Raw genomic sequence first — 27,980 nt, forward strand, 5'->3', positions numbered from 1 at the left:
GCAGATTTGAGTGGTCTTTGCAAAAGGCCGTGGGCTACAGAAGCTGGGAAAACCCCTCTTCATGGACCTCATCCCTGGGGATTTTTCCTGCAGCAGGATGTGAAGAGACCCCTTGCATGGTGTTATCACGTGCTCTGCCCAAGCAGGAGAGTCTGAACCCTGATCTCATCAAACCTGTGCAGAAGAGCTTGTACCTTGTCTCTCCCTCTGTGTTCCCTGAATCCCTGCATTCTGGAGACCCGAATACCTGTTCCTCCCTGTAAAATCCCCTAGGATAAAGTGGTTTTTTTCCCATGAGGTAATTGCTAAAGACCCCAAATTTGTTAATCTGGGTTTTTCTCTTATGTCATCCCCTGAAACCCCCTGTTTGTAATAAATTGTAATAGTTGCAACGCCCTGTTGAACATGTAGATCCTAAACCGTTTAAATATGAACTTGTGAGTCCAATAAAGCATTCCATTTTTGCCTCCCCTTCTGCCACATCACAGCAGTGCAGGCAGCACTTTCCCTCAGCAGTGCAGTAAAGAACCTATGGATAAGCAGGAATCCCTCCACCAGCACTTCCCAGTTTTCTCCTCAGACTGACTAAATGACTCTGAAGTTCCCAGGTGATTTTCCTTTCGCTGTGATCTGACCATCTCCTCAGAGCAACGAGACCTCTCAGAGCCAAAATTTAACAACTGCAACAATTCTCCTTAACACCTCCTGCCAGTGTTATTGTTCATCCCTGAATTGCTTCATTAATTCCAAGTCGATACAAGCAGCTTCCTTTTGTCAATCTCTGTATATTAACATATAATTTCAATGTTTGGGACCGTTTTCAGGCTTGGAAATGAGATTAGCTCCCAGTGATTAAAATAAGTCCTCAAGACTGGGCAAAAGCACCAGCTCACAAAAGCTGTGGATTGATCTTTGCAATGGTAAATATAACAACCAGTCCCAAATTACAAGTTTACTGTTACACCACTCAATTTTTGAAAGCTGTTTGCTTTCAATACCTTGTTTTTGTTTTCCCAGGAAATCAGCCCGGGCAGAGACTTCATCAAAATTGCAGCCCTGCTTCCAGGGGGTTGAAAAGCCTTTGCTGTGTGGGTATGAATGCATTTTTGCTGCTAATGGGATGTCAGAGGCTCTGCTGAAGGACACGCTGGGAAATCCTCCCTGTCCCCGTCCCCGCCGCCACTCGCGGCTCCAATTGGATGTGACATCATCACCCCGTTAATGAATTGGACTTGGCACCAGGAATATCTCTCTGGGGTGGGATTGGTGAGTGACACTCCCAGCAGAGCCGATTCCAGCCCCAGAGGAGGGGTTGGGATGTGGGAGATTGATGCTCTTCCCCTTTCCCTGGGAGGCTGCAGGGAGGGGCAGGGCGGGCACAGGCAGTAAAACACTGGTGACCCATTGCCACCAAAGGCCTGGCTGGTGACATCAGCCTGTCCAGCCCAAAGTGACCCATCCATCACTGCCTGCCAGGCAATTAAAGCCAGTCCTTGAGCCCCCACAATGTCTTCTGCAGCAAACTTGGCCAGTGGTGCACACCCAGGGGCATTGTCATCACACTCATTGTACGAGTCCTCCTCCCTTCACCAGCACCTGAGGGGTCCTCAGAACCCCCCTGGTTGGGGTGACTTCACCTCCAGGACCTCACTGACCAACAGCATCAGTGTGGGCAGGTGGGAGAACATCCAGGTCTGCCAGGGGGGGACTGGATCGAGGACCAACAACAGAACCCTCCTCAGGAGCCCCAGAGACACAGCCAGTCCTTGTCTCAGGGAAACCTAAGCATGAGGGGAATCAACTGACAGGGAACCAAAAGTCAGAGCTTTTTGGAAAGATGAGGAAACTTGTAGTAAAATGGAGATCAAAGATGAGCAGCTGACAGGGCTGCTAAGGCTCATTATGTCTGCAGGGAAATCACTGCCACTGAGCCTGGGGGGACCTGGGCTGGGATCTCTTGAAGTTTTACCCAAAGCCAAGCTCCACAGGTCAGGTGAGCCCAGTCCCCTCAGCTGTCAGTTAAAAGTTTTTAATTCTCGTGGCTGAGAAGTTTGGAAATGCAATCAACCCCTTCCACAGCAACAAGGGGAGAAAGGAAGGCTCAGAGCACCCTCAGTGGGGGCTAAGAGCAGGATTGCATGTAAACCTCACTTCAGAGGGTTTGTACCAAGGGGAAAACCTCCTGCTCCATCCCTGGAGATGTGTTTTATACCTGTGTCTTAGGGCTCAGCTTTCAGGAGTTTCACACAGTCCATTTCTCCTTTTGTTTCTAAAAAACGACCCTCAAAAGGACAAATCAATGTAATCAGGGGGTTTGTTCCCTGTGGAGCTCCTCCAACACTGGCATTTCTTCCCACCCAAAGCAGCATTTATTTTTCAGCATCCCACATAAAATGATGGTGCTCTGCCATATATTCATCCCCTCCCTCCCTCTCTCTGCTCTCCTCTGCAGATGTGACACTGTCTGTAGAAGGTCCCAGAGGTGCAGCATCACCACAGCTGCTGGGGCACCACCTGAGCAGGTTCAGCCCATTCAGCTCAGCACCACCATGAAGAGAGGACCAAAGAGCTCCTTGTGACACACAGCAAGTCATTCCCAGCACCAGGCTGACCAAGCCAGCTGTGCCAGCTCTGAGAGAGGTTTGGGAAATATGAACCTTCCCTCCTGCCCACAGTGATGCTGATATTGTCAGAGACTCATGGAATATCCTGAGCTGGAAGGGACCCACAAGGATCATCCAGTCCAACTCTCAGCCCTGCACAGGCCCAGCCCCAAGAGTCACCCCCTGTGCCCCAGAGGATCAGCCAAACCCTCCTGGAGCTCTGGAAGCCTTGGGGCTGTGCCCACTGCCCTGGGGAGCCTGGGCAGTGCCCAACCAGCCTCTGGGGGAAGAACCTTTTGCTGAGATCCAACCTGAGCCTGCCCTGACACAGCTCCAGCCATTCCCTGGCTGCTGTCCCTGATCCCCCAGAGCAGAGCTCAGTCCCTGCCCCTCCTGAGGAAGCTGCAGACCCCACTGAATCTCCCCTCAGCCTCCTCTTGTCCAGCTGAACACACCAAGTGCCCCCAGAGAGCTCCCTGCAGGCCCCAGGAGGACGTGGAGGAGCAGGAGGTCGCTCCAACAAGAAGGAAGAAGAATTTCCCCAGTGCTTTTTGCTGTGTCCAGCAGGGCTGACTTGATATTCTCCTCAGTGCAGGCACGTCTGCAAAGCTCCTTCTTCCCCCTCTGGTGCCTGAGGCTGTTATGGCTCCGAGTCTTTTGCTTTCATGTTGGAATGAAAATATCATGATGTACAAATTATTACTTTCTAATTAATTATGCAGAATAACTAAAGCGAACATGACTTCACCATTATGACGGCTTTGAAATTTACCACTTTGTAAATTAATAAGTCATGAATCTGGCTTGGCTGGGTATATGTTTAATATAAGAGAAGGTAACCTAAACAAAAAGAAAGGCTCGAACTAATTTAGCTCTATGGGAGTGAGAAGGAGCCTCAATTCCAGTTGGCAAGGAGGAGGGAGGAAAAGATACCTCTTGTTTTCTCCCTTTTTCAACTGTCTGAGGCACACTGGCAGGGGTGAGATAATCCCACTCCACACAACTCCTGCACCCAAAACTGCCTCAGGTTTCCCCAGGCTTGGCAGGAACCTGTGGCCTCGCTGCTGCAGAAGGACGGACGAGGGAACGTCTGTGAACGTGATTTATTCCAACCAGGCAGCAAATTCTGGGAAGATTCTGGTGTCAGGGATATTTTTGCCCTGCCCTCAAGAACTACAGCCATCTCCGAGCAGTGAGTGTGGGAAAAATCCCCCTTTTAAATTTAGAAACATGTCATAAACTCAGGGAACAAAGGAACAAGGAAGAATTTATTTGGCACCCCGGGTCTTTCTCTCAGCGACTTTCCAGGGGAAAAGGCCCTTTGGGTTTAAATCTTATATATTTTATAGTTTCACAAAATCCCACCCTTTTTCAGGTAAGTTTAATATATTCATTTTTGCCTAAAAAGGGTTCTTTTCTCTGAAAAGGGGCTTTCCCTTTCTTCCAATTGGCTGCAAGGTGTCCCCTGTCAGAGATGATGGATCTTCCTTTGTTCTTAGCCCAAAGAGAGCAAAGAACCCCCGTGTACAAAATGACCCCAAAAGATTTTAATTTTTAGGAACTTTTGCATTTCCCTTATCCGGCCGAGAAAGACTCTGAGACTCAAGTCTAGTTTTTGGAACTTGGATATCTTACAACTTCATGATACACCTGTATAAAAAAAGAAAGTGCTTTTATTTCTCGTAGTGAGCCCGAGGCAGAGTTCCCTGGGGACATTCCCAGCTGGCTCACACTGGGCAGAGCTGGTCATTCCCCACTGTCCCATCCAGGCCCTGGCACTGCCACCTCATCCCAGTCAGTGTTTTGGGCACAGGAGGTCCAAGGTTACAAAGGAAAAGCATCTTCATGTGATCTTTGGAGCTGAGACCAGCTTCCCAGCCTTGGAGCCACAGGAAGGACATCCCCCAGGGGCGTGGCAGGAGCTCAGCTCCAAAGTCCCTCTGTTCCTTCCCAAGGAAGGGAAGAGACCAAAGGAACATCATCATGCCAGAGCCAAACTGTGCCACTGCCCAGCCCTGCAACACACAGACCAGATTTTTTTTCCTCTTGCTCTTCATCCCATCCGAGAGCCTGCAGCCTTGGAGTGTCATTTAAATCACTGCCACTAAACTGGCAGGGCTGTGCCTGGAACTACAGCCGAGGGATGACCTTGGCAGTGCTGGGCAGCATAATCACAGTAATTAGTGACACGTCCCTAGATGGGGCCTGTTAGCCAAGGGTCACCTGTGGTGCAGGATGTCCTGAGCTCGGGGGGAAGCTTTTCCCAGCTCTTCCCACAGCAATAAATCCTTCTGTGCATGCAAGAGAACAACAGCAAACAGCTCAGATGTGGCCCCAGGAAAGCAAACCCTCAGGCAAGGCAAGGAAATTCCAGAGCATTTTGCTCGTTGCTCAATAAAACTTCCAGATCACACCTTTATAGGGGACAAGACAGGCTGCATCCACCTGCTTCCCCCAGCCACTGCCAGCCTGAGGCACCAGAAACATGTCCACAAGCAGTGGGAGCATTCCCTTCCCTCCTGGAGGCAGCCCAGCCACCTTTCTGTGGCACAGGGCCAGGTTCCCAGGAGTCAGGAAAGCTTCAGGAGGCCTCTCCACGCTGTATTTTTCCAATCACTTCTTTTGTGTCGGGCACTGCTAAGTCAGCTAATTTTGGGAGGACGGAGGGGGAGAGAAATCTTAGGGAAAAATGACACCCAAGAAACCTGGGTATGGTGTAAAAATAGCTGCTGAGCTGTTTCCTAATAGCCAGTTTGGCTGGCTCTGTGCTCGCAGCCACTGACAAGCTGCTAAAGAGATGACGGGTGGCACTCGGCACTTCTCCCGTGCCAACAGGTTTCAGTGCAAAGACAGCTGGGTTTTTTTTCCTCCTCCCAAAAGACCTCTCACTTCCTTAAGAAGGGGGATTGGGGATGTGTAATCAGCCCATCACTGAGCTCTGCTGCCCCAGCCTATGGTTTTCTTGGTGGTGCCAGGGGCTGTCTCGAGGAAGCTGAAGAAGCCACAGCCACGTGTGCTTCTGAGAATGGAAATGCTTAGAACCTCAAATGACACGTGTGTTCCTTGGGATGGAACCAGCCTTGCAGTGACCACAGCTGTGCCTCTTTCCTCCAGGCAATGGAGCTCTCCTCCCAGGAACCCCGTGTGACAGCCCTGCTCAGCCTGACACAGGACGGAAAGCCAAGCCTGCAGCATCCTCCAGCGTGTCCCTGTGCCTGTGAGCTCCTGGGCTCCACACAAAGCTTGGATTTGGAGAGACTGACCTTTCCCCAAGGAGGGAGCAGCATCACCCACTGAAAAAGGCAAATCAGCAATAACCACATCCTAATTGAGAAGGCAAAGCTGAAGTGATGTAAACCTGGGTCAAGACCTGGAGAGCAGCACAGGTCGAGCTCCAGCAGTGTTTGGACCACCAGTCCTAGAGAGAAAAGGTTCCCTCTATTCTGACTGATATGTTTGGTGATTCCCAGAGGGACACAAGAGGGACACAGCATGCTGGACCTGCAGACTCCCTCCCCTAAAACCAGCTGCACCCCTCTGCCTCTCAGGCAGCCACTGGGATTTGTTCCTCACAGCATCTGCTGTTGTTTGATTAATTCCTGTCTCTGCCTCTATCAGCCAGGTGGGGAAAGTCATCACTGTTGGACAACAAGGGCAGTGTCTCAGCTGGGCTGTGTCCTGCCCAGCAGCTCCTCCCTCACCCCACTGCCAGGGGAGCCCGTGAGGACCCAGGCAGGCAGATTGCACAGGGATGAAGTGTTGGGGCTGCACAGATCTGTGGGATTTAGGGATTAGGGGGATTGTCAGGTCCGAGGAGGGATCAGTGTGAAGGCTGAGCGTGAGAGCAGCTGTTGGTGGTTCCCCCACCCTGCTCATCCCCACCCCAGGCTCTCCCTGAGCAGCATTATCCCCCCTCAGCAGCAGAGATCTCCCACCAGCCCTGTTCCCCTTGGCCAGCCTGGCTCCAGGGGAGCCAGCTGCTCTCCCCAAATGCATCAGCAAAAAGACTCAGTTAATGTCAAAGATGAAAGGTGTCCATCTGTCTGCCTTCCCTTGTTCCTTCTGCTCTTTCTCGTGACACCAGCTCCCCTCAGCACTCCAGGAGGATGTGTCCTTACCCCCACAGTGCAGAGCCTCTCACCTGCACAGTCATTGCCTTCCTTGCCCAGGGAACTGCAGGTCCTCAGCATGGAAAAGAGGCCCCTCTTCTCCTGCTCTTTGACCTTTCCCACCCCAAACCCTGCGAGTTCCCTGTGGCCACCAAGCCCTTTGTTCCTGGAGCACCCCCCGCTCTCCATGAGCTGAGCAGAGAGGCAGAGACCCACCGGGCTGGGCTTGTGCTCCTGTTTACACTGAACAACAGATCCACAGCCAGCTCACTCCCTGCAATGTTGGCAGCACATAATGAGTCCCCAAGGCCTCTTCTCCAAGAGGCTCCAACAGCTTCCTCCAAAAGCCCTGCTTTAGCAGGTCACACTTTGACCTCTCTCCCTCCTCGCTGAGTGAGCTGGTGCAGCCGTGGTGGATGAGCCAGCCCTCTGCAACGGGGCTGGGACTGACACCAGGGCTGGAAACATCCACTGCAGTCCAGGGAGGGAGCATCATCATTACACCAGGTAGCCCCAAGGCTGGGATAAAAAAAAAAAGACTCCAAAAATAGGGAAAGGGCACCAAAATGTCTGCGCTGAGCAGCAGCAACTCGAGGAACTCTGTGCCCTGGCAGCACAGCACAGCTGCAAAATGGGGAAGGGGAGACAGGGGAGAGCAGCTCCCAACCAGGCAGCTCTCTCCCATGAAAATCTTGCACATCAAAAGCTTCAGACAGCAGGGAAATATCAGCTGCTTAGCACAGCCACTTCCCAGAGGAGCCCGAGGGGATCCAGCGCTCACCTCACACCCTTGACAGGGGACAGGGAAGCGTCGGCGCTCCATGAGGACAGGCCCTGCAGCCAAGTCACAGCAGCACATAAAGCAACCAGACACAAGTTACCAGTGCCACAGAGTGGAAGAAAACAGAGGAAAACTAAAATAAAACCAGCTAGGGTGGCCACCACCAGATCCTGGGGCTGAGCAGGTCCTCCCCCCGTTCGAGGATGACAATTTAAGGGGGAGGAAGGCCAGGAAAATAAGTGACTAACTCCGTGTCTGCATTGCTTATACAGGAGAGGAGATTTAATAGACAGAGAGAGCGGAGCCTTATCAGCACAACTCACGCTCGGCAGTGCAAGGCAGGGCATCATACATTAGCTTGCTTTGACCTGCAGGGCCCTCAGTGGGAATTTTCTCCACCACACTGACATGATGTTGTTTAGATGCAATGCACATCCCGCCTGCATGGAAACATGCTGACACTTTGGAGGCTTCTGAATACACAGAAAGAGCGCAGAGAAAAAAAGATGTCTGGGTCGAAATGTTTCTCTAATAGTTATGGATTTAATTCCATGCTCTGGAGGGAAGGGTGGGAGAAGAGATTATTTTTTTTTTTCCTCCCTCTTGCCTTTTGAAAACATGAAAAAGAAATCCCAAAGCATATTACTGTGCTGGTCTGCTTTGCTTTTCTTTAATTCTCGGGTTTTGCTGCGGTTTTCTCTTCCCCTCCCACCCCCAGCAGTACCTCCAGGACCCAGGGAAGATCTGGCCAAAACTGCTGACAATTCAGCTTGGATAAAACATTCCTGGGTTCCTCTAAGAAGGGGGGGAATTAACATCAGATCTCTTGACACACAAGACAAAACAAACAGCGAAATGATTTGCCCAGCCATCCTGATACTTTATATTCTCACTAAGAACTGGGTTATATCCAGACAGATAGAGAGTGTGACATATTCTTTCAGCTGAAATTGCTTGTAGCCCCTCAGATTTCACACTTTCCAGTGGTATTTCACCTTAAACACAACTCAGAGGACACCAGCACCCAAATTCCAGAGGGCAGCAAGACAAGAAGGAATAGCAGGAGGCTCTTGTGCTTCCCTCTGGTTACAAAGATTGATGTTGTCCTAAGCACGTGCTCCTCAAATGCAGTCAGGGGGAGAAAGAACAGTCAGGAGTCCTGAGCTGGCCAGTCTAGATGGGAATTTCATATTTGCAGGGAGAAAACCAAACCTTATGGAGCTGGGAGAAGAGGAGACGGGCCCCAAGGTGCGACTGAGCTGAGAAAGCTCCAGGACACTGAGGAAAAGCTTGTGCAGGTTCAAGGAAGGATTGGACATGACAGGGAGGAAAACCCTTGGAGTTATTACCCCAGAATGGTTTGGGGGACCTTAAAAGGACCTTAAAGCTCATCTTGTTCCACCCCCTGCCATGGGCAGGGACACCTCCCACTAGCCCAGGTTGCTCCAAGCCCCGTCCAACCTGGCCTTGGACACTTCCAGGGATCCAGGGGCAGCCACAGCTTCTCTGGGCAACCTGTGCCAGGGCCTCCCCACCCTCTGAAATTACAGAAATTAAAGAAATTTCAGTAAAGAAATTTCCCTATCAGAGGGAATTTCCCTCTAACAGGGAAGTCCAAGCAGTCACCAAGATGAAGGTGCCTGGGTGGGTTTTCATAGATCCACAAAGCTCCAGGCCTCCCTACAGCCAAAAAAGAGACAACCAAAGACTTGGGGTTTTCTCATGGTCCTTTAAACCAGAGGAGGATTTATAGAGACCACAGAATCTCTGAGGTGGGAAAAGACCTCTGAGATCATCAATCCCACCTATGACCCCACACCACCTTGTCACCCAGACCATGGCACTGAGTGCCACCTTCAGTCTTGTCTTAAACGCCTCCAGGGTGACTCCAGCACCTCCCTGGCAGCCCATTCCATGTCTGATCACCCTTTTTGTGAAGGAATTCCTCCTGATGTCCAACCTGAACCTCCTCTGGTGCAGTTTGGGACAGTGTCCCCTTTTCCTTTTGCTGGTTCCTGGGAGAAGAGACCAATCCCCCCTGGCTCCCCCCTCCCGTCAGGGCATTGCAGAGAGAGAGAAGGTCACCCCTGAGCCTCCTTTTCTCCAGGTTAACCACCCCAGCTCCCTCAGCTGCTCCTCACAGGGCCTGTGATGCCCAGGGATGCCTCTCACCCCATCCCTGGGGCAGGGGGTGCCGGGCACGGCCACCCCGGCTCTGCAGACACGGATGAGCAGGAGGTGCCTGGCACTGCCAGGCTCTGCAGCCAGCCCATAATTGCAGGCAGCCACCTGGGAGCAGCAGAAGAGTGCCAGGTTTCCTGGGCATGGAGGCAGCCTCATTTGTCTCCATCAGGTGCAAATGGGCTGCTCAACCTTTAAGCGCTTAATTAGTTTCCTTTTCGTTTGTAAAAGCAGCGTTTGGGGCCGAGGCAAGAGTGGGGGGTGATGGATGTGCCGTGTGTGGGCACAGCAGCCCAATCCTTCACCTCCCACAGCCAGCAGGAGGGGGTCTGATGGCAAAGCAAACACCCGAGGAACTGGGATTTATCCCTGCTACTTCCTAGAGAAAGGAGCTGGTCAGAGGACACACAGCCCATGTGGCACCTCCCAAAGAGAGCCCGTCCCTGGGGGCACCAGTTCCTTCCCCAGGCACACAGAACACACCCGGGTCCCCAGCATCCCTCCTTCCCCCTCAGCTTCCTGCTCCAGCCCTCGGGAGCCAGCGGGAAAAGAGAGATGTGCCTGTGCCAGCGAGGTGGACAGGAGCTAAGGAGAGACAAATCAGCTTCAGCTCGGGTCAGGGTGGGTCAAAGTGATAAAAAAATACATGTTTGAAAGGCCATTGACTGGATGTTGAATTGATCTGCTGTGCTGGCTCCAGGCTCCCGGGGAAGCCGGGGTGGGGATGTGCATTCCCATGGATTGATCCAGGGAAGTGCTCACGGAAGCCCTGGGTACCTGCATTGCTGCCCCACAGTTCCCAGCACTCCCAGTTCTTTTCTTTCCTGTTTAATTCCTTATAACTCATTCCCAAGACACCCCCTCCCTCCTTTCCCCGTGCTTTCCCTCCTAGATAAAAACAATATGTGCCTTTTTTTTTTATTCCAGCAGGGTTCCAGCTAATAAAAAGATTTATAATTAAGCCAGTAGATTTCCTTTTGCTATGCTGTCCTGGATTATGAGAAAGTATATTTATATGCAATTATGAAATGAACAGTATTTCTTACCCAAGTGAAGCTTTAAAAGTCATTATGAATCCATTAACTCAGCAGACCTTACAAAAGGCCTTCTCTGCTCTGGATTTATTTTAATTTAAAGCAGATAGGAAACTTTTCCCCTCCTTGTTTTTCCAACCCAGATTTTCTGCAGTAGAAATGTGCAAAACTGAACAAGATGCATCAAATTGGGTAGTAAGGGGCCAGACTCTTGGCAGGCACAGCTCTGGTGGACTCAGCACCACTTCAGCTGCTTCCAAAGTCTCTGTGTCCAGGTGCTCTGTGATCCCAGACTATCATAGAATCTTGGAATGGTTTGGGTTGGAAGGGACCTTAAAGCCCATTCAGTCCCACCCCCTGCCATGGGCAGGGACACCTTCCACTAGCCCAGGTGGCTCCAACCTGGCCTTGGACACTTCCAGGGATCCAGGGGCAGCCACAGCTTCTCTGGGCATCCTGCCACCTTAGACTGGAAAATGCAGAATTATTCAATCTTTCTTGGCTGACTCTTCATTTGCTTAAACCCTCAGCACCATCGTCCTCCTGTCCTTGGGATTCCAAGGGAAGGATTGTGGTGCTACAAACTCCCTGTTTCTTTTTTGTTTCTGCTGTCAAATATCCCCTGGAGATCCCCATGGAGCAGCACGTGCTCGGGGGGCTGGGACACTTCAGACTGTTGGAAGGGCCAGAAGACAAGAAAACTACACTGGAAAAGTCAGAGAGGAGAAACTGCCCCAATCTCTGGTCAGAAAGCTCCTGCAGCACCTTCATCCATGTGCAAAGAGGCACAAAAGCTTTAATTAGGGTGTGTGCTCACTGCTGGGGCTTTGGAGCAGGGGAGGGTGGCACAGCCCAGTGCTGCCCAGCACCACCCTGGGACACAAGCACTGTGTCCTCTGCAATATTTGAATCCTTGGCAATGCCCTGGGAAGGGAAGCAGCAGCCTGCCCTCCCTCCCTCCCACTGCTCCCAGCCCTCCCCAGCTCCCAGAGCTTTGTCACTGGGAGCAGGGGAGTGGCCCTGAATGGGTGAGAAGAGGCAGCCATGGGCACAGGTGCCAGCAGATGTGGCATCACAAGGAGACCTGGATCCACAGAGACAGAGAGGGTTCCTTCCTCCCTGTCTTTAAGGAGGTCCTCTGTGCCCTGCAGAAGGCTCTGGGGAGACCTTGGAGCCCCTTCCAGTACTTAAAGGGGCTCCAAGAGAGCTGGAGAGGGACTTTGGACAAGGGCCTGGAGACACAAGACAACAGGAGATGGCCTTAAGCTGAAGGAGAGTAGGTTTAAGTTGGATATTGGGAAGGAATTCCTGGCTGGGAGGGTGGGGAGGCCCTGGCACAGGTTGCCCAGAGAAGCTGTGGCTGCTCTGGATCCCTGGAAGTGTCCAAGGCCAGGTTGGACGGGCCTTGGAGCAGCCTGGGCTGGTGGGAGGTGTCCCTGCCCATGGCAGGGGATGGAATGAGATGAGCTTTGAGGTCCCTCCCAACCCAAACCATGCTGGGATTCAGTGACTCTCCAAAAGCCACCTGTGCCATCCATAGCCCTGCCTGACAAGCAGGGGCTGTCTGCAGGATTTTAAACAAGTTGTCAGGCAGAAGAATGGCCTCCACCAGGCAAAATATGCTCCAGCCCCAACCATCCTTCACCATTCCTTATCTGCACGGGGTGAGGATGGCTCATTTGACTCGCCTCAAGAGCAAATCCATCTCCAAGTCACCAAAGGAGGCTCAGGTACAATGGCCTTTTCATTAACGTGGTGGCAATAAAGCACAGCAGCATCCCCTGGCTGTCACGTTGGAAGGAGCTGGGAGGAATATTAACAGGGAATTTGCTGGCAGGTGGAGGCAGGGAGGAAGGCAAACCCCGTGGTGGGGCACAACACTGCCCTTCCACCATCCAGACTCCAGCTGGAGAGGGCCACCACTCCCTCCTTCCCCCACCAATTTTCCCCCAACTCCCGCTCAGTCCAAGAGAAGATTATTTTTGAGTGTTCATTATAGAATCATAGAATTAGAGAATCAGCTGGGTTGGAAAAGACCTCCGAGATCATCAAGTCCAACCCTTGATCCAACTCCACTGTGGTTACTAGACCATGGCACTGATGCCACATCCAGTCTCACCTTCAACACCTCCAGGGATGGAGAATCCACCCCCTCCCTGGGCAGCCCATTCCAATGGCTGAGCACCCTCTCTGCAAAGAAATTCTTTCTAATGTCCAACCTAAACCTCCCCTGGCACAGCTGCAGACCCAGCCCTCTTGTCTTGCTGATGGTTGCCTGGGAAAAGAGACCAACCCCCCCCGGCTCCCCCCTCCTGTCAGGGAGTTGCAGAGTGAGGAGGTCTCCCCTGAGCCTCCTCTTCTCCAGGCTGAGCCCCCCCAGCTCCCTCAGCCTCTCCTCACAGCACTTGTGCTCCAGTCCCTTCCCCAGCCTCGTTGCTCTTCCCTGTACCTGCTCCAGCCCCTCCATGTCCTTCCTGAGCTGAGGGCCCAGAACTGGACACAGCACTCCAGGGGTGGCCTCACCAGTGCCCAGTCCAGGGGAAGAATCACTTCCTTGGACCTGCTGCCACACTCTTCCTGAGCCAGGCCAAACTACACCAACAGGCTCCCGAGCTGCCTGAGTGGCACAACCACTCCCAACCCCCCTGCACGGTGCTGGTGCTGCACGAGGTCCTCCCAAGCAGGGCCCTTCACTGGGTACCTCCAGCATCTCCAGCATCCACAGGCACCTGCCTCTCCCTGCTCCAGGTCCAACAGGGCTGGGAGTGTTTCCAGCCCTCAGCTGAGTTAAATCTCCCTGACAGGCTCGATCTGCCTCCAGTTCTCCGTGACGCTTTCACTTCCAGTTGGCTCTGGCAGCGACAAACCTGCTCTGACACCTTGGCTGTGTCTCAGTCTCACTCTCTGCTTCTCCCTGTCTCTTTGTCGTGCTCGGTGCCATTTTTGCACTGACAAACCCTTTTTGATCTCCTTCCCCTGCGCTCCCCCCTCCCACCGCCTCTCCAGCCCTGTGATTCTTCCAGATCCTGCACGGCTGCTTTCTTTAACAGGAATAGGAGTGTAACCCCGGCCAGGGAGCTCTCTGCAAACCAAATGCTCTGGGTTTAATTTGGGGAACACGGTCACACTCGGTTTCATTACACTTGCCCCTCTGACCCATAACACTTGCTTTCTTAGCCGTGGCTTTTTCAATTTGGCTCGAGCAAAATTCCCCACGTGTCCTGCTCCACGAGGAACAGGGCTCTGAGCTCCTGCTCCCCCTTTAATCCCCGTTTGCAATTTGCAGGAGCTTTGGCTGAGGGTGAAAGGTTCTGTGTTTCATTACGATGCCTCGCGGGGACCTCTGGGAACTTGCTCTGTGCAGCACCCCCTGTCACACCACAGCAGCTGCACTCAAAAAAGTTCCCTGTCTCAGATATATCACCGACTTTTCCCTGTGTCAGCTGCAGGGAACTGCAAGAAGTCCATCATGAACTTTAAAGAGCAGCCCTGGTTCCAGGTGTTCTGCTCACAGATATGCTCGGTACACCCCATAACCAGCTCTGCTTTGCACCCCCTCTCTTGATGTATTTCCAGACACACCAAGTAATGAGCCACAGGAAGAGATTCTTGCACCTACTGGGGGGTTTTTTCCCTCCTGAAGCTCTCGGGGTACGTCAAAGGGAAACGAGCTTCCTTACGCCCGTGCTGCAGGAGGGGAGAGCTCCAGGCAGAACACAAAGACTGGTGGAAAAACCACAGGCACCCAGCAATCAGTGTGTTTCTGCTTTTAATGCCCACCTGAGGTAACTCTCTTCCTCCCTTCCTCCATGTCTGTGCCTCCAGAAGCACACACCCCTCCTCGGAGCAAAACCACAATGTGCTCAGAGCAAACACTCCCATTTAGCAAAACAACCCCCCTTTTATCATCTACCTCTGTGCTGAGGCCAGTACACTCAGAGATGACTCAGTCACCTGTTAGCAGCAGCAACAGGCATCACTGGGGCTCTAAATCCAACAGGGAAGAGTGAGTGGAGCAGGAACAGGCTCCTGAGTGCACCCTGGAACCCCCTCCTTTGCAGTTGGCCGCGAACGAAACACAAGCACAGCCTGTTGAAAAATCAAAGCTGGAGCTCAAGTAGCTGAAAGCTCCAAATTTGACCCTTCCCATCCCATTCACAGGATTTCAAAGGAGAACACCAGCCTGGAAATTACGCTGTTAGCTCTGGAAAAATGTTCTCTTGTCACGCCGTGGGATTTGTCAAGGATTGCAGAGCAGAGTCCTCTGCTGCTGTGGGTTATTAGAGGGGTTCAACCACCACGTTTAGGGGGTGGGTGGCTGGAGATGTGGATGCAGAAGGAAGGGCTCTAGGAGCAGGAGCTGTTCCCACAGCATTGCCTGCTGCTGTTTGCTAACTCAAGTCATCAGCAGGAACCAGACCCAAAAGCTCTCAGTCTGGGGCACCAGGGACAGGGGAGCTGATACCAAACCCACAGCAAGTCCCCAAACAGCTCCAAGTTCATGGATTCATATGATCCCAGCATGGTTTGGGTTGGAATGGACTTTAAAAACCACCTTCCACCATCCCAGGTTGCTCCAAGCCCTGTCCAACCTGGCCTTGGACACTTCCAGGGATGAGGAGTCCACAGCTTCTCTGGGCAACCTGTGCCAGGGCCTCCCCACCCTCCCAGGGAAGAATTTCTTCCTTCCCTCCAATCTAAACCTTCCCTCCTTCACTTGCAGTGCTGTGCCCTTACCAAACCAGCCACAGCCTCTCCCAGCTCCAGGGCTACTCATTTGATCCCCCAAACGTCTTTATTACTTCAGAATGACGAACAATTCCATGATTCCATCATCTTGGTGACCCACCTCTTTTCCACCTTACGCACACACAGAGCAGAGGAGTCCAAACCTCTCAGCCCAAAGCTTGATTTTAAAATGCAGTTGGCACTTGGGTGGACACTTCCAGAGGGAATGAAGAAGTCTGGGGGTGTGTTTCCCAAGCACTCCCTGCTGCACCCTGGGAGATCTTCTCCGGCAGATTTTCCCGGGCAGGCAACAGCGAGAACACAGGAGGCAGAAAGCACATCTTTAAATTTTCCCCGAGCTGTCTCCTGGACAGACAATCCCATTAAGTGAAGCAGAGGGACCTGAAGCTGTGTAAAAGCAACAAGGTGAATCTCCTTAGTGCAGGAGCCTGACAGATGAGAGCAAAATGCTGGATTTAACTCCAATGGAACACAACAGAGCGCGACGTGTTACCGGAGGGTGAAATGCAAGCCCGGGCTGCCTCTGCTGCACACAGCCAGGTGATCTCCCAGCTGCCAGCAGAGATTTCTGTTAGGCTTCCCTCTCCAAATGGAGGGACTTCATTTGGAGATAAGACAGTAAAATGAGACAGCTTTGAAGCAATATGCTCAAGGTCACCGAGGAATTAATTGCAGAGCAAGAAGCAAACCCAAAGCCAGCCACGAAGCACACTTAGCCCCAAAGCCACTAGTTATAAGACATGCTATTTATCAACATCTATCAAATTAGGCAGAGTACCATAAACTCAGGCTCGTGGAGCATTTTTTAAAGTGGCAGGAAAGGAAAAGCAGTTTCCCAGTTCTTAAGAGCATCTCAGGAAGAAAAATACTGGCATAATAAAACTATTTTAGAAGGCACCTCATGTACTATTTATCTCCTACTCAACAGTCTCCCTAAATCTGAGTGCAACATGTTGGTAATGGGTATCTCAGACACATAATTTAAAGTGTTACTGAAATTTCTTACACGCAGAAGATCAGCCGCTGAGATCAAAGGCTGACGCATCCAGTGACTCTGTCTGTGACAAAAGAGAGAGGTTTCTAACAGTGAATTACAGTGTTAAACAAATTGAGCCCGTCTCCCCTAAGAACGTTTCCCTGCTCACTTAAGAGTACAAAGTTTGTTCTATGTAGGCTACTTGCAGAAAAATAACAGGCTGTCTGTGGAGTGACTCATCCAAAGCAATCCCACTGCGCTGGGAGGCTGGGGAGAGGGGAAAGAAAGCCAGGGATCAGCCACCAGGACAGAAATCAGACACTCCAAAGGGCTGGTAACACAGGCTGGAACAGGATCCCAGGGCAATGGGCACAGCTGGCAGAGCTCAGGGACTGTTTGGACAATGCTCTCAGGCACAGGGTGGGGGTTTGGGTTGTCCTGTGCAGGGCTAAAGGGTTGGACTCCGTGATCCCTTCCAGCTCAGGATATTCCATGATTCTGTGCCCAGGTCCCAGTGAAAAGCACATCAGCCATCCCTGCCCAGCCTCTCTGAGAGCACCACCTGCCCAGCAGCAAACACCTGCCCTGACATTCAAAGGCAGCTCACCACATCCCTCAAGGAACACACTGGAAACTTGGGAAAATACAGGCAAGAGACTCCTACAGTCCCGGTGGGAATGCCCCATCTTCAGCCACCTGAGAGGACATCCCAGTGTTCTCCAAGCAGGTTATTTTAAAGGAAAGCTTCCCAGGGCGGGGCAGCCTCCCAGTGCCTCCACCCCGGGCTGGGCAGGCACAGCTGGAGTTCGCCCTCGCTGGTTGGAGCCTCGCAGCCTCCAGCTCTTCCTAAAGAAACCAAACCAGCCCTTCCCGAGCTCCCACCGAGGGGGGTGAGGAGGGGTGTGCAGGAGCATTCCCTACACTGCAGTTGTCATCCCCGGCTCGCTAATGACTCGCATTACCTGGAGCCGGATCCTTTGTTCCCTCCCCGCGCAGATGGGATCCCTCCCGGCGCTCTCCAGCCCAGGCTGTTCAAACAACAGGAGCTGTGTTTTTGTTGCAGGTTGCACGTAGTTTGGGAATCGCTTTTTTTCTCCCCTCCCAGCTCCAAGGGTTTCATTTGTTTGATTTCTCTGAGCCACGGGCATATTTGCATTAACCAGACAAGGAATTCTTCGCTGGGTTTCCCCCACCAGCTTCCTGCCCTGAATATCAAATACTCAGGGCTCTACATCCACCTTTGCCACCTCTATGGATGTTTGGATTTTGTATGGATGTTTGGATGTTTGGATTTCTTCTCTCAGTGGGAGCAGGGGGGGCTTGCTTTCATTTGTTTTCTTTACAAGATCACAAAGCAGTTCAGAGGTGTTCTCTGCAGGGGAAAAATACCTTCAAACCCTGATAAACAACCAGGCAAACAGGGCTGGTGTGGGGTTTTAGGGAGGGTCCGTGCAAGCAGCAGGGAGTAGGGGGAATCCTGCACCCCACCACTGCAGTGGGCACACCCCAGAGGGCGACACAAGGAGACAAACTCACTTTTCTCCATCCCCAAGGTGCTCCCAGGGTTCTTTTTCCACCTTCACCCAGTGCAGGTGGAGGCTGGAGCTGGCTAACAGCTTTACTCACGGGGTTGTGGGAGGACACTCAGGGAAGAAAGGTTCCCAAACAAGCTCCTGGCACAGCAAAGGGTGGAGGAGGGGAGGGAAAATCCTCCTCTGCTGATCTCAGAGCTAAACATTCCCAAACTTAAGGCAAGGCAGAATCCCTGAGTGCCCTGCACTGCAGCTGGGACGATGCTCAGGTCCTCCAATCCCACTGCTGCCTTTCACTCCATTTGCTGGAATTCTGCTGGAATTTGCTCTGGTTTTCCCCAGCTCCCCTCCGTGTCACGATGTCCACCTCCCTCCCTCTGTCACTCCAGGTCCCCCTCCTGAGCTGGATCCATCTCCCCGGGTGAGCGTGGCTAATGTCACAATCATTCCATCTGACAAAGTCTCGGCTCCTCCGCGTCTCCCTTGTCTCCTTGAATCTCTGTCAAGGCCCTTTCCACATGTCTAAGCATTTTAATGACATATGGTGCTGGGACTGGGGGGAGGGAGCAGCAGATGAAAACCCGGCACGGTGAGAAACCGGGAAAAACCCCAGGGAAGGACCTGGAAGACAACTGGGTGGTGAAGGAGGAGGATGAGGAGGATGATCTTGGGGAAAGTTGCCCCACCACACCATTCAGATCTTCTTTCAGCTCTCTCCCAATACCTCGTTGGTTGCCCAGAGGAAAATGCACTTTTTGAGGGTTTCTCTGTCAGAGCCTGTTTTGCACCTCTATTCCAGACCCCTCCTTTGTGGTCACCAGACCCTGTGTGACCACCAGGAAAACAGAGATGTGCCAAGGCACGGTGGAACAAAGGCACAGCTCACCTCTTCCTCACCCCAGGGGGTGCTCAGTTCCCAGCTGGACCAGACCCACACGGCCAGAGGGGGTTGGAGTTGGGCAGGTCACACACAGGCATTGACTCCACAGCCTTTCCCTGGGGTGGAAACCCACCAAAGGTGCATCACAGCAACACACCCTGCCCCAAATGCCAGGGTCTGAACTTCATCCCCAAGTAAAGAACACTCCCAACATCACCTTCAGCCCAGCAACCTTCTCCTTAGGTGAAGGAGTGGGGACTTACATCCCCCCCATAAGTGGGGACTTACAGCTACTTTTCTCCAGGCACGGTCTCAGCAGATCCCAAAGCTTCCAGACAGCTAAGAAGCCCCAAAAGTCCTTTTAATACAGGCTATTCAGCAGAATCTCACTGGATTTCTCCCTGAGTAATTGCATTTTGTCTGCTTATAATCCTCCTGGTGTTTAATTCTCCTTCACCTGTCGTAAACTGGTGAGAGCTGTGGCAGGACGCTGATGGCAGCAGCTTTGCTCCATGCAAATGAAGCAATCTTGTCTTAGAGGGGGCTCAGTACCAAAGAGTCAGACACCAAAAGCCTAAAAAGAAAGTGGATCTGGATCCCAATTGCTCTAAGAGACCCCCAGCCCCTCAGCTCCAAGACAGAGGTGACAGCAACACCCACGGTTTAAACTCCTCACCTCCTTAGGAGCTGTACTACTGCAGACCAGCTGAACTCCAGCTCTGGAGTATTTTGGCAAATCCCACCTTTGGCAGATTAATGAGCAAACCAGCAGGAGCACAAATCCTTCCTGGCATCCCAGTTTGGGTGGAAGCACCAAGAACTTGCCTGTGACTGCAGAGCCCTCGAAGACTCGGAGCAGCCTGAGCTGGGGGAAGGTGCCCTGCCCGTGGAAGGGGGGGGAACCAGATGAGCTCTAAGGTCCCTCCCATTCCATCACAAACCATTCTGGAATTCTGTGGTTCTCCAAGGCTGCTGCTGACCAACAGGCTGCACAGGGAGTGGAACATGGATGGGCTGGGATGAGTCTGGCACATACAGATGGATTTTGCTTTCCCAGCCTTATTCAGTGGCACTGCAGCAGCTGGTGTTTATTCTCTATCCCTCACATATTCCTGGGGTTTGGGGAAGCTTCACAAGACTCTCCAAGTACAACAGCTACGAACAGAGTCCCAATCTGGCTTTCCCACAAAACACTTGAGGAGAGGGAAGCAAAGGCAGAGGGTGCACGAATCAGAGTCCAAGAGCGTGGCAGTAGGGACCAAGAGCTGACAGGTGAGGAAAACAAGTGGACATACCTGCTGAAAATTGTATTTTATAATCTGTAATGAAGCCTCGAATGAAAATTAAGAAGCACAAAAAAAGCATCTCAGCTCCCAAAGGAAAACCAAGCCCCCGGAGTTAGAAGCTGGTGCTGCCGGGGTTCCTCTCCCTGTGACACACTTACATTAAACACAAATAAGTCAGGGAGGAACACAAGACAAAAGAGCCATTTGTCAGGTGACACGAGGGAAGGATGAGGGGATGCTCCAGGAATTTATCAAGGAAATATGTTGAGCTGTGCAACTTTTTTTTTAAGAAAGACACTGAAAAGAAGGAGCAGCTTCCCCGTGAACCTGCAACGCTGCTCAATGACATATAAAGCAGAAATAACCCCCTGAACACCCAGCACTGCCTGGGAGCTGCTCTGCCGTGTCTGCCAAGGCTGGGGGCTGGGGGATCACGGCCAGTGCTCCCGAGCTCCACATCTCCAGTCAGCCTGAAAATGCCTGAAGCCCCCGTGCTGCACAGCCAGGCCCAGAGCTTCCAGAGGCTCTGCTCAGACAAATATCCACCTGCTTTCCTCTGGGGGGGAGAGGGGAATGTTCTCAGAGCCTTTTCAGTGTCGAACAAAGTTTGTTTGAACTAGACTTAACTGCGACAGGAGCAGCATTAAGCCGAACTCAAGCACCTGTGAGAACACTCTGCTTTAAATAGTTCCTCTTCAAGCTTTAACGTCATGTCAGGCTCAAGAAGATTTTATGGGCCACCAAGAGCATCTAAAGCCTTGGCATCCCATTTGCAGCCTGAAGAGCTCTGCAGCAGCAGCACTAGGGGAGGGTTTCTGGGGGGTGTGATGCCCCAGGAACGGGGGGTTGGCAGCACCAGCAGCCCTGTCCCAGCCCCAGACAATGCCCCCATCCTGCAAACCAAGCTGGGAATCACCCCTGCACCACCCTAAACCTGTCATTTTGCAGGTTTCCAGCCATAAGGCCACTTCTAAACTGGCTGCACAGGTGCTCCTGAAGCAAATTCCTTGTCAGCAGCCCCCCTGGATGCTGCTCAGACCTGTCACCAGCACTGCCAGGGTCAAAATGCTGCCCTGCCTTGGGCCAGGCAGGCACTTTGCATGCTCAAAATTCATTAAAGTCAAACACTCCTAAGACTTTTTACACATGAAAAAGCAGATGAAGGTGAGACAGAGCAGTTCAGTGCAGCACAGGCAGAGTTTTATTTAATGAAGGTATATTTACTCAGCAGAGCTGAAGGGCTGCTTCTTCACAGCAGGTCAGGGGCTGCTATGCAAATACTAATAAATATTTTGCACTTTTCAAGAACGCTCTACCCAAGTGCTCTGCAAGTGTGAACTGCACTAAACCTCCCAGGATCTGGAAGGAACAAGGGAGAAAACAGGAGCAGACACTTCGTCCAACACAGCAACACAGAAGCCTCTTGGGTGCAAAGCAGAGACACTTGACAGCACCAACAGCTTTCCCAGCTCCCCCTGGAAGTGCTTTTCCATCTCTAACCTCACATTTGTGTGCTTGGCAGCTTTCTAGAAACAGCAGCTCGGTATCGATTCAGAAAACAGAGTCATCTGTGGTTCATTACTCCCAACAGATTTCACAGGGGATCCTGATCCTGCCTGATGCCTCAGCTGCTGCTGAGCCAGCTCAGCCTGCACGAGCTGGGGCTGCTATGAGAGAGTAAAGCTTCTCAGGAAACACCTCACACAGGACAAAAGCCACCACAGGGACAAGTTTGTCGAGCCCAGAGGGATTTGTGCCTTAGGAAGTGGCTTTCCAGGAGGTCTCCTTGGGCTGGGAAACAAGGTGCTGGGGAGCAAAGGCGAGGGGATGAGGATGGCTGGGGCTGCTGGGCCACTCACCAGCTCTGAAACCAGCTCAGAACAACTCTGTGGAGAGGAGCAGCTTCTACCCTGCAAAGCACTGGGGGGAATAAAGAAATAACCAAGGATGGCTCCAGTCAGATCCTGCAGAAGGACTCAGAAGGCAGCACTGAGGTCTCAGGTTTTCAGAAGACTCCCACCTGGGCAGCTCCAACATGCCATGAGAGATTCCTGGAAGGCTGAAGGAGCAGTTTTCCTCCCTTGCCTCAAAGAGCCTGCAGTTTGCAGCCAGCACCCTCTGCCAGCTGGAGGGTTGGGACCTATCCCGAGGAAGGTGAGGGAGCCACAGGGGTGATCTCCAGCTGCACTCCGAGCTGGTGCCAGGCAGAGATGGGATCACTGGGATCACAGCATCTCTGCAGGGGAGCAGGAGCTCTTCACCTGTGAGACAACAAATTCAGGCTGCTCCCTTCAGCTGAAGCACTTCCAAGTCCAGACAAATATCTCCCTGCTTTCCTCTGGAGGGGAGAGGGGAATATTTCCCATTTCCAGAGGGAGAGGTGGCGCTGGAGACACAGACACTGACCATGGAAGATCCAACCTGTGGGAACTGGGATTGGGATCTCCAGCAGCAGCAGGGCCCTGAGCTGCCTGCTGGAGCCAGAACCACTGTGCTTCCAAGGTACCAACTTATTTTGCAATCAATAGCGAGATTTATTGATCCAGGAAGGAAATACAGCCTGAGAGAGCCTGGTCAATAGCAATCCCAATGGGGAAGAAGTTTTAATGGAGACCAGAAAAAATTCCGAGCTGGATTTTGTTCTGGGGCAAAACTCTGCCCAGGCTGATGATCTCAGCCCAGGAGCAGCTCAGAGAGTCCTCACTGCTCTGCTGCTCTTCCCACTGCCCAGCTCAGATGCCAAGGTCTGGGACAGCACAGAAAAGAGAAACCCCATTAGCTGCTCCCCCGGATCTGTCTGGCCGAGGACAAGCTGCTAATGCTGCCTGCCTTGGAAATCAGAGCAAGAAATTCAACCTGCACAGTCAAGGCCAGACCCAGGCGTGTAACTCAGTGATGGCAGGAGTTCAAGCACTTAAAATGTCTTTTGAAACCACAGTAAAATCCTGCTGTCCCATCCCTCTTGGAAATGGACTCCGCTGAATGTCAAGGCCCTGAAAGGCAAGAACACAAAAGCAACAAAAAAAACCCCTAAACCAGCTCTGCTTGACAGAGGCCATGAGAGCTGGATGCAGCAATTTCCCTTCATTTGTCAGCAAAATCTCATCAGCTGCATAAAAACACAAAAAGAGGGTCGAGTTCCCAGAAGGGCACCCTCAATATTGGTGCAGGGGCTGGGGAAAGGCTCCACACCACGGTTCTAAGGGTGAGGAGCTAAAGCCTTAACTCCAATATTGTGAAAGCAGCAAAATGCCACCTTCAGGGAGGCAGTGAGGATTTCTGGGGTGCTGCAGATCCCCCCCAAGCTGCAGCAGCACCATCCTGCAGCTCCAGGGAATGAAGAACCTCTTGTGCACGTCACAGACAACAACAGCTCTACCCTGTGTTTACAGGTTACTAAGCAGCCATCACCTAAACCCCCCCTTTATTCCCCTGTCAATACCTGCAAAACAGCTGTAGAAGAACAAACAGCTCTTTGTGGCCCTTTGAAAAGGCTCAGAGAGGCCAACAGTGCCCTGGGATATCTCACACTGAGGTAACCCCAAGGCACGGGGAGCTGCAGGAGAAAGGTGGGAAGAGAGGTTTGGAAAGCAGGGCTTTCCCTGCCGTGGAGCCCAAAGGCTGCCAGCACCCAGGGAAGCAACTGGCACAGTCTGACAGCCCTGCAGGAGGATAATTGGGCAGCCAGGGCTGTGCAGATGAACTAAAGTGTTTACTGGTGTTAATATTTAATTGAGTCACACGAGGAGAGAGGAGCTGGGGGAGCTGAGCCGAGGGTGGAGATCCACGTGTGTGTCAGGGGCTGCCAAGTCAGGCACCTCCAGGAGCCAAAACATCACCTCAGGAGCACTGGTTGGGATGTGCCCATCGAGCTGGGAGCTGCCAGGCTCCCCCTGCTCTGCTCCCTGGCACAGGGAGGAGTGCTCTGCCCTCTGGTTTGGGAGGCACTGCAGGTGGAGCAGGGAAAGGGGAAGGCTCATGGTAAAACCCAGCTCCCTGGCACCTGACCTGCCTCACCCAAGCCAGAGGCTCCACCCAGCCTCGTGTGTAAGAAAACTATTGGCATTCACATCCCAACACAGAGACACCCATGAGACCAGTCACCCGAGGAGGGCCCAGCCCAGGAAAGGAGGTGCAGCAGTGCTCATTTGCAGGATGGCTTTGCTCATGGGGTGTGGGGAGAAGTTGTCCAGGGAGGTGCAATCACCCTCTCTGGAAGGGTTCAAGAGGTGTCTGGGGGTGGCCCTTGGGGATATGAGTTAGGGGTGGTTATGGTGGTGCTGGGGTGATGGTTGGACTGGATCTTGAAGGTCTCTTCCAACCTTGATGATTCTGTGATTCACAAAGAGATGCCTTGCGCTGCCACTCCTCTGTTCTAACACTTGGATGGAGGGACACAAGTCTCCTCCACCCTAAAAACCCCAGCAGTTGACCCACTGCTCCTGTTGACTCTGCTTAAAGCTGTTTGCCTGTTCCCATGAAAGGGCTTTGCCCCACTGTTCCCCTCGGGATGCAGCCTGGGAGAGCACAGTCACCATCAGACACACTCAGACCTTTCCATTCCTTCCCCAAAGGGTCCCCAAATCAGCCCCAAACAGGTCACCCTGCACCCCACCACAGCAAAAGCCTGAACCAGCGTGTTCCTCAAGCTGCTGGTTGTGTGATATCTCTGCGTTTGGCCAAAGCCAGCACGGAAATTCAAAGGCAGGCTCTGGCTCCATAAATCCCGCAGGGTGAACAGCGCGGGCTCTTTGCTGGATTATCACCGCTGAAAGGAACTGCAAAGCATCCAACTCCACAAATGAAAGATGTTAATAGAGCGGTCCCAGCGGAGGGAGAGGCTGTAGATTACGTGGAGCTGCTTTCACATCCTGCGAAATGTGCAGATTTAAATAACATTCCCCTCTCACAAGGATAAATCTCAGCGCTCGCCACAAAGAACCGCAGCCCGGGCCCACGCCAGGCTCCTCCAGAGGGCTCGTGGGAGACATGGCTGATGCACTGAAGACCTGGAATTTGTGTCCCCTGCTCCATGCAGTGGTCCCAAACAGCTCCACTAGGTGAGGCTTCCTGCACAACCTCCCTCCCCGCAGTCCTCTTCAAACACACACGCACAAAAAAAGAGTTAAGACAGATTTTTCTCTCCAACCTCTTAATTAAGCCATTAGTCTCTTCCCCCTTAACCCAGGAATGAGAGGCCTGTCTTCACAGGAGCAAATGATTTCCCCAGAGTAATGAAGATGCATTATCATACAGAAAAAATCATTAGTTGCTATGTCCAGAACAATGCAAGTGCTCAATTACTACACTTCCCAGCGCTCCTGGCGCACACTTGGAAGAGATGCATCCAAAGGGATGTGCCCAGAGAAACAGCACTTGCTCAGGAGAAGACTTGGACCAGGTAAAAAGGTCCTGCCTGAATTATTTTCCAACCAAACCTTTGCTCACTTCACCCTTAGGACACCACAACAACAGGCAGCAGATCCCAGGAGGGTTTTCTCCTGCTGCTTTACAACAAAGGACTTGGGAGGTTGAGAAGGGGAGTTTCCCACCCCACTGAGAAGGTCTCAAATATCCTGGTAAGGATTCATCAGGACTAGGAAGCACTTCCCATTTTGAGGGAACTGCTGATGAAGGATGATGAGCAGCAGGGGTTTGGTGACCCAGGGAATCCCTGACTCGCCCCATCCTGGAGCCTCCAGAGGGAAACGACCTCACGAGGCTGGAGTTCAACACCAGGGATGACCCAGCTGGGTTTCAAGGCAGCCTGGGTTTGGTCACCCCCCTTGGAAGGGATCCACAAGGATCATCCAGTCCAACCCCTAGCCCTGCACAGACACCCCAACAATCCCACCCTGTCCCTCAGAGTCTTGTCCAAACCCTCCTGGAGCTCTGGCAGCCTTGGGGCTGTGCCCACTGCCCTGGGGAGCCTGGGCAGTGCCCAACCAGCCTCTGGGGAAGAACCTTCTCCTAAAACCCAGCCCAGCCCCCCCCCCCGAGCTCCAGACCAGCTGCAAAATACTATTCACCCACAACTTCTCTAACTCACAATTTCCCCTCTTCCTCGCCCCCAGGATGATTAAGAATGAGATTTAGTCATCTAACGAGGGCCCCATTATTCCTTCACACGTATCATTTCACAACTTCTCTCACCTACCGAGATACCCATTAAAAAAATGACTCATGAACTCTTCCCCTGTGTCTTTGGCACAATAATTCCAACCCAGATGTGGGTCAACTGATACTATTCATGAGCTCCCATCAAACCCATTCAGTGGTTCAGACTGAAAGGGGAGGAGTGGGTGTCAAGAGTGAAAGTGTTTTATTTAGACATTTTTCCATCTACATGAAACATTCAGACTTTTTTTCCCCCCCAAGACATCTCTGAAGTTAATTTACTTTAAAAAAGGTTTTTTAAGTCTGAACAAAGAACGTATCGTATCAAATGAAATGTTTCATTTGACCTGAAACAAATATTTTTGGTCTTGTTTTCAGCTAACCCAACATAGCGTTTCATCTGCAGTTTTTCAGTTCTGACAGACAAGGAGAGGAAAAAAAAATCAATTTCAGAGCTCCAAATACAACCCATTCTTTAACAGTTGTCACAGAGACTGTAGCTTATGTTAATATTAAAATACTGCTTTAGCAATTTATGAACATTATCTGGAGAGCGAAGGCACAAATTAGCAGAGATGAAGCAAAGTTACCCGAGCTAATGCATCCTTGGCATTCATATCTTGCTATTGTTCAGCTCATCTTAAAGAGCTATAGGGCTACCTGATAAAAGGGGCAAAGCTTGATGGTTAACACAGGTTGAGATGATTCCCGGGAATGTTTCCATCCCTTGGTGGGCAAAGCACATCGAATCCTAGCAGGGTTTGTGTTGGAAGGGACCTTAAACCTCATTTTGTTCCACCCCTTCCACCTTCCACTGGACCATGTTGCTCTAAGTCCAACCTGGCCTTGGACACTTCAGGGATGGGGCAGCCACAGCTTCTCTGGGTAACCTGGGCCAGGGCCTCAGCACCCTCACAGGGAAGAATTCCTTCCCAATATCCCATCTATCCCTGCCCTCTGGCAGTGGGCAGCCATTCCCTGTGTCCTGTCCCTCCATCCCTTGTCCCCAGTCCCTCTCCAGCTCTCCTGGAGCCCCTTTAGGCCCTGGAAGGGGCTCTAAGGTCGCCTCAGAGCCTTCTCCTCTCCAGGCTGAACAATCCCAGCTCTCCCAGCCTTTCCTCCCAGCAGAGCTGCTTCACCCCTCTGATCCTCTTGGGGCCTCCTCTGGACTCTCTCCAGCAGCTCCATGTCCTTGTTGTGCTGTTCCCCAGGGCTGGAGGCAGCTCTGCAGGGGGGTCTCACCTGAAGGGACAGAGGGGCACAATCCCCCCCTGCCCTGCTGCCCACGCTGTGGGATCAGCCCAGGGCACATGGACAGGGCATGTCCAGCCTCTCCCCCAGCACCCCCAAGTCCTTCTCCCAGAGCTGCTCTCCATCCCTTCATCCCAGCCTGGATCAATCCCAAGGGTTGTCCCGACCCAGGTGAAGCACCTTGTACTTGGTCTTATTAAAATTCCTACAAATCACCCCAAAAGACACCGCACAGGTTTTCAACACCCACAGCCCAGTGAAACCACACAAGAATCGCCTTCCTGGACTTGATTCCCCTCCCAACTCAAACCATTCTATGACTCTCTACGTGAAGAATGTGATGTGCTGACTATTCTGGGGAAGGTGTGAGGCTGGTGTGGCTGCCAGGGGGGTTATAAACCCCCAGGATTGGTGCTGAGCTCCAGGCCAGCAGCACTTTGCAGGTACAGGGTGGGTGAGATCACGGCTTCCTCGGAGCTGC

At 52.2% G+C, this 27,980-nt stretch overlaps 1 protein-coding gene and 1 long non-coding RNA gene across 5 annotated transcripts in view; one reads left to right on the forward strand and one right to left on the reverse strand.

Moving 5' to 3' along the window:
• Window positions 1-27,980, reverse strand: part of KIRREL3 (kirre like nephrin family adhesion molecule 3) — a 360,456-nt gene that overhangs the window by 316,580 nt on the left and 15,896 nt on the right. The gene's annotated exons all lie outside the window — the stretch shown is intronic.
• LOC113982497 lies at window positions 23,602-26,732 on the forward strand. Of its 2 annotated transcripts, none has more exons than XR_003538777.2 (4): window positions 23,602-23,666; window positions 24,864-25,191; window positions 25,591-25,710; window positions 26,627-26,732. It is a non-coding gene; the product is annotated as an uncharacterized LOC113982497 (long non-coding RNA). The 2 variants fall into 2 exon arrangements; XR_005564842.1 differs by having other exon boundaries at window positions 23,614-23,700.

This window comes from Pipra filicauda, unplaced genomic scaffold, assembly GCF_003945595.2.
Source record: "Pipra filicauda isolate LSUMZ 115617 unplaced genomic scaffold, ASM394559v2 scaffold370_size807399_pilon, whole genome shotgun sequence".
NCBI classification, from domain to species: Eukaryota; Metazoa; Chordata; class Aves; order Passeriformes; family Pipridae; genus Pipra; species Pipra filicauda.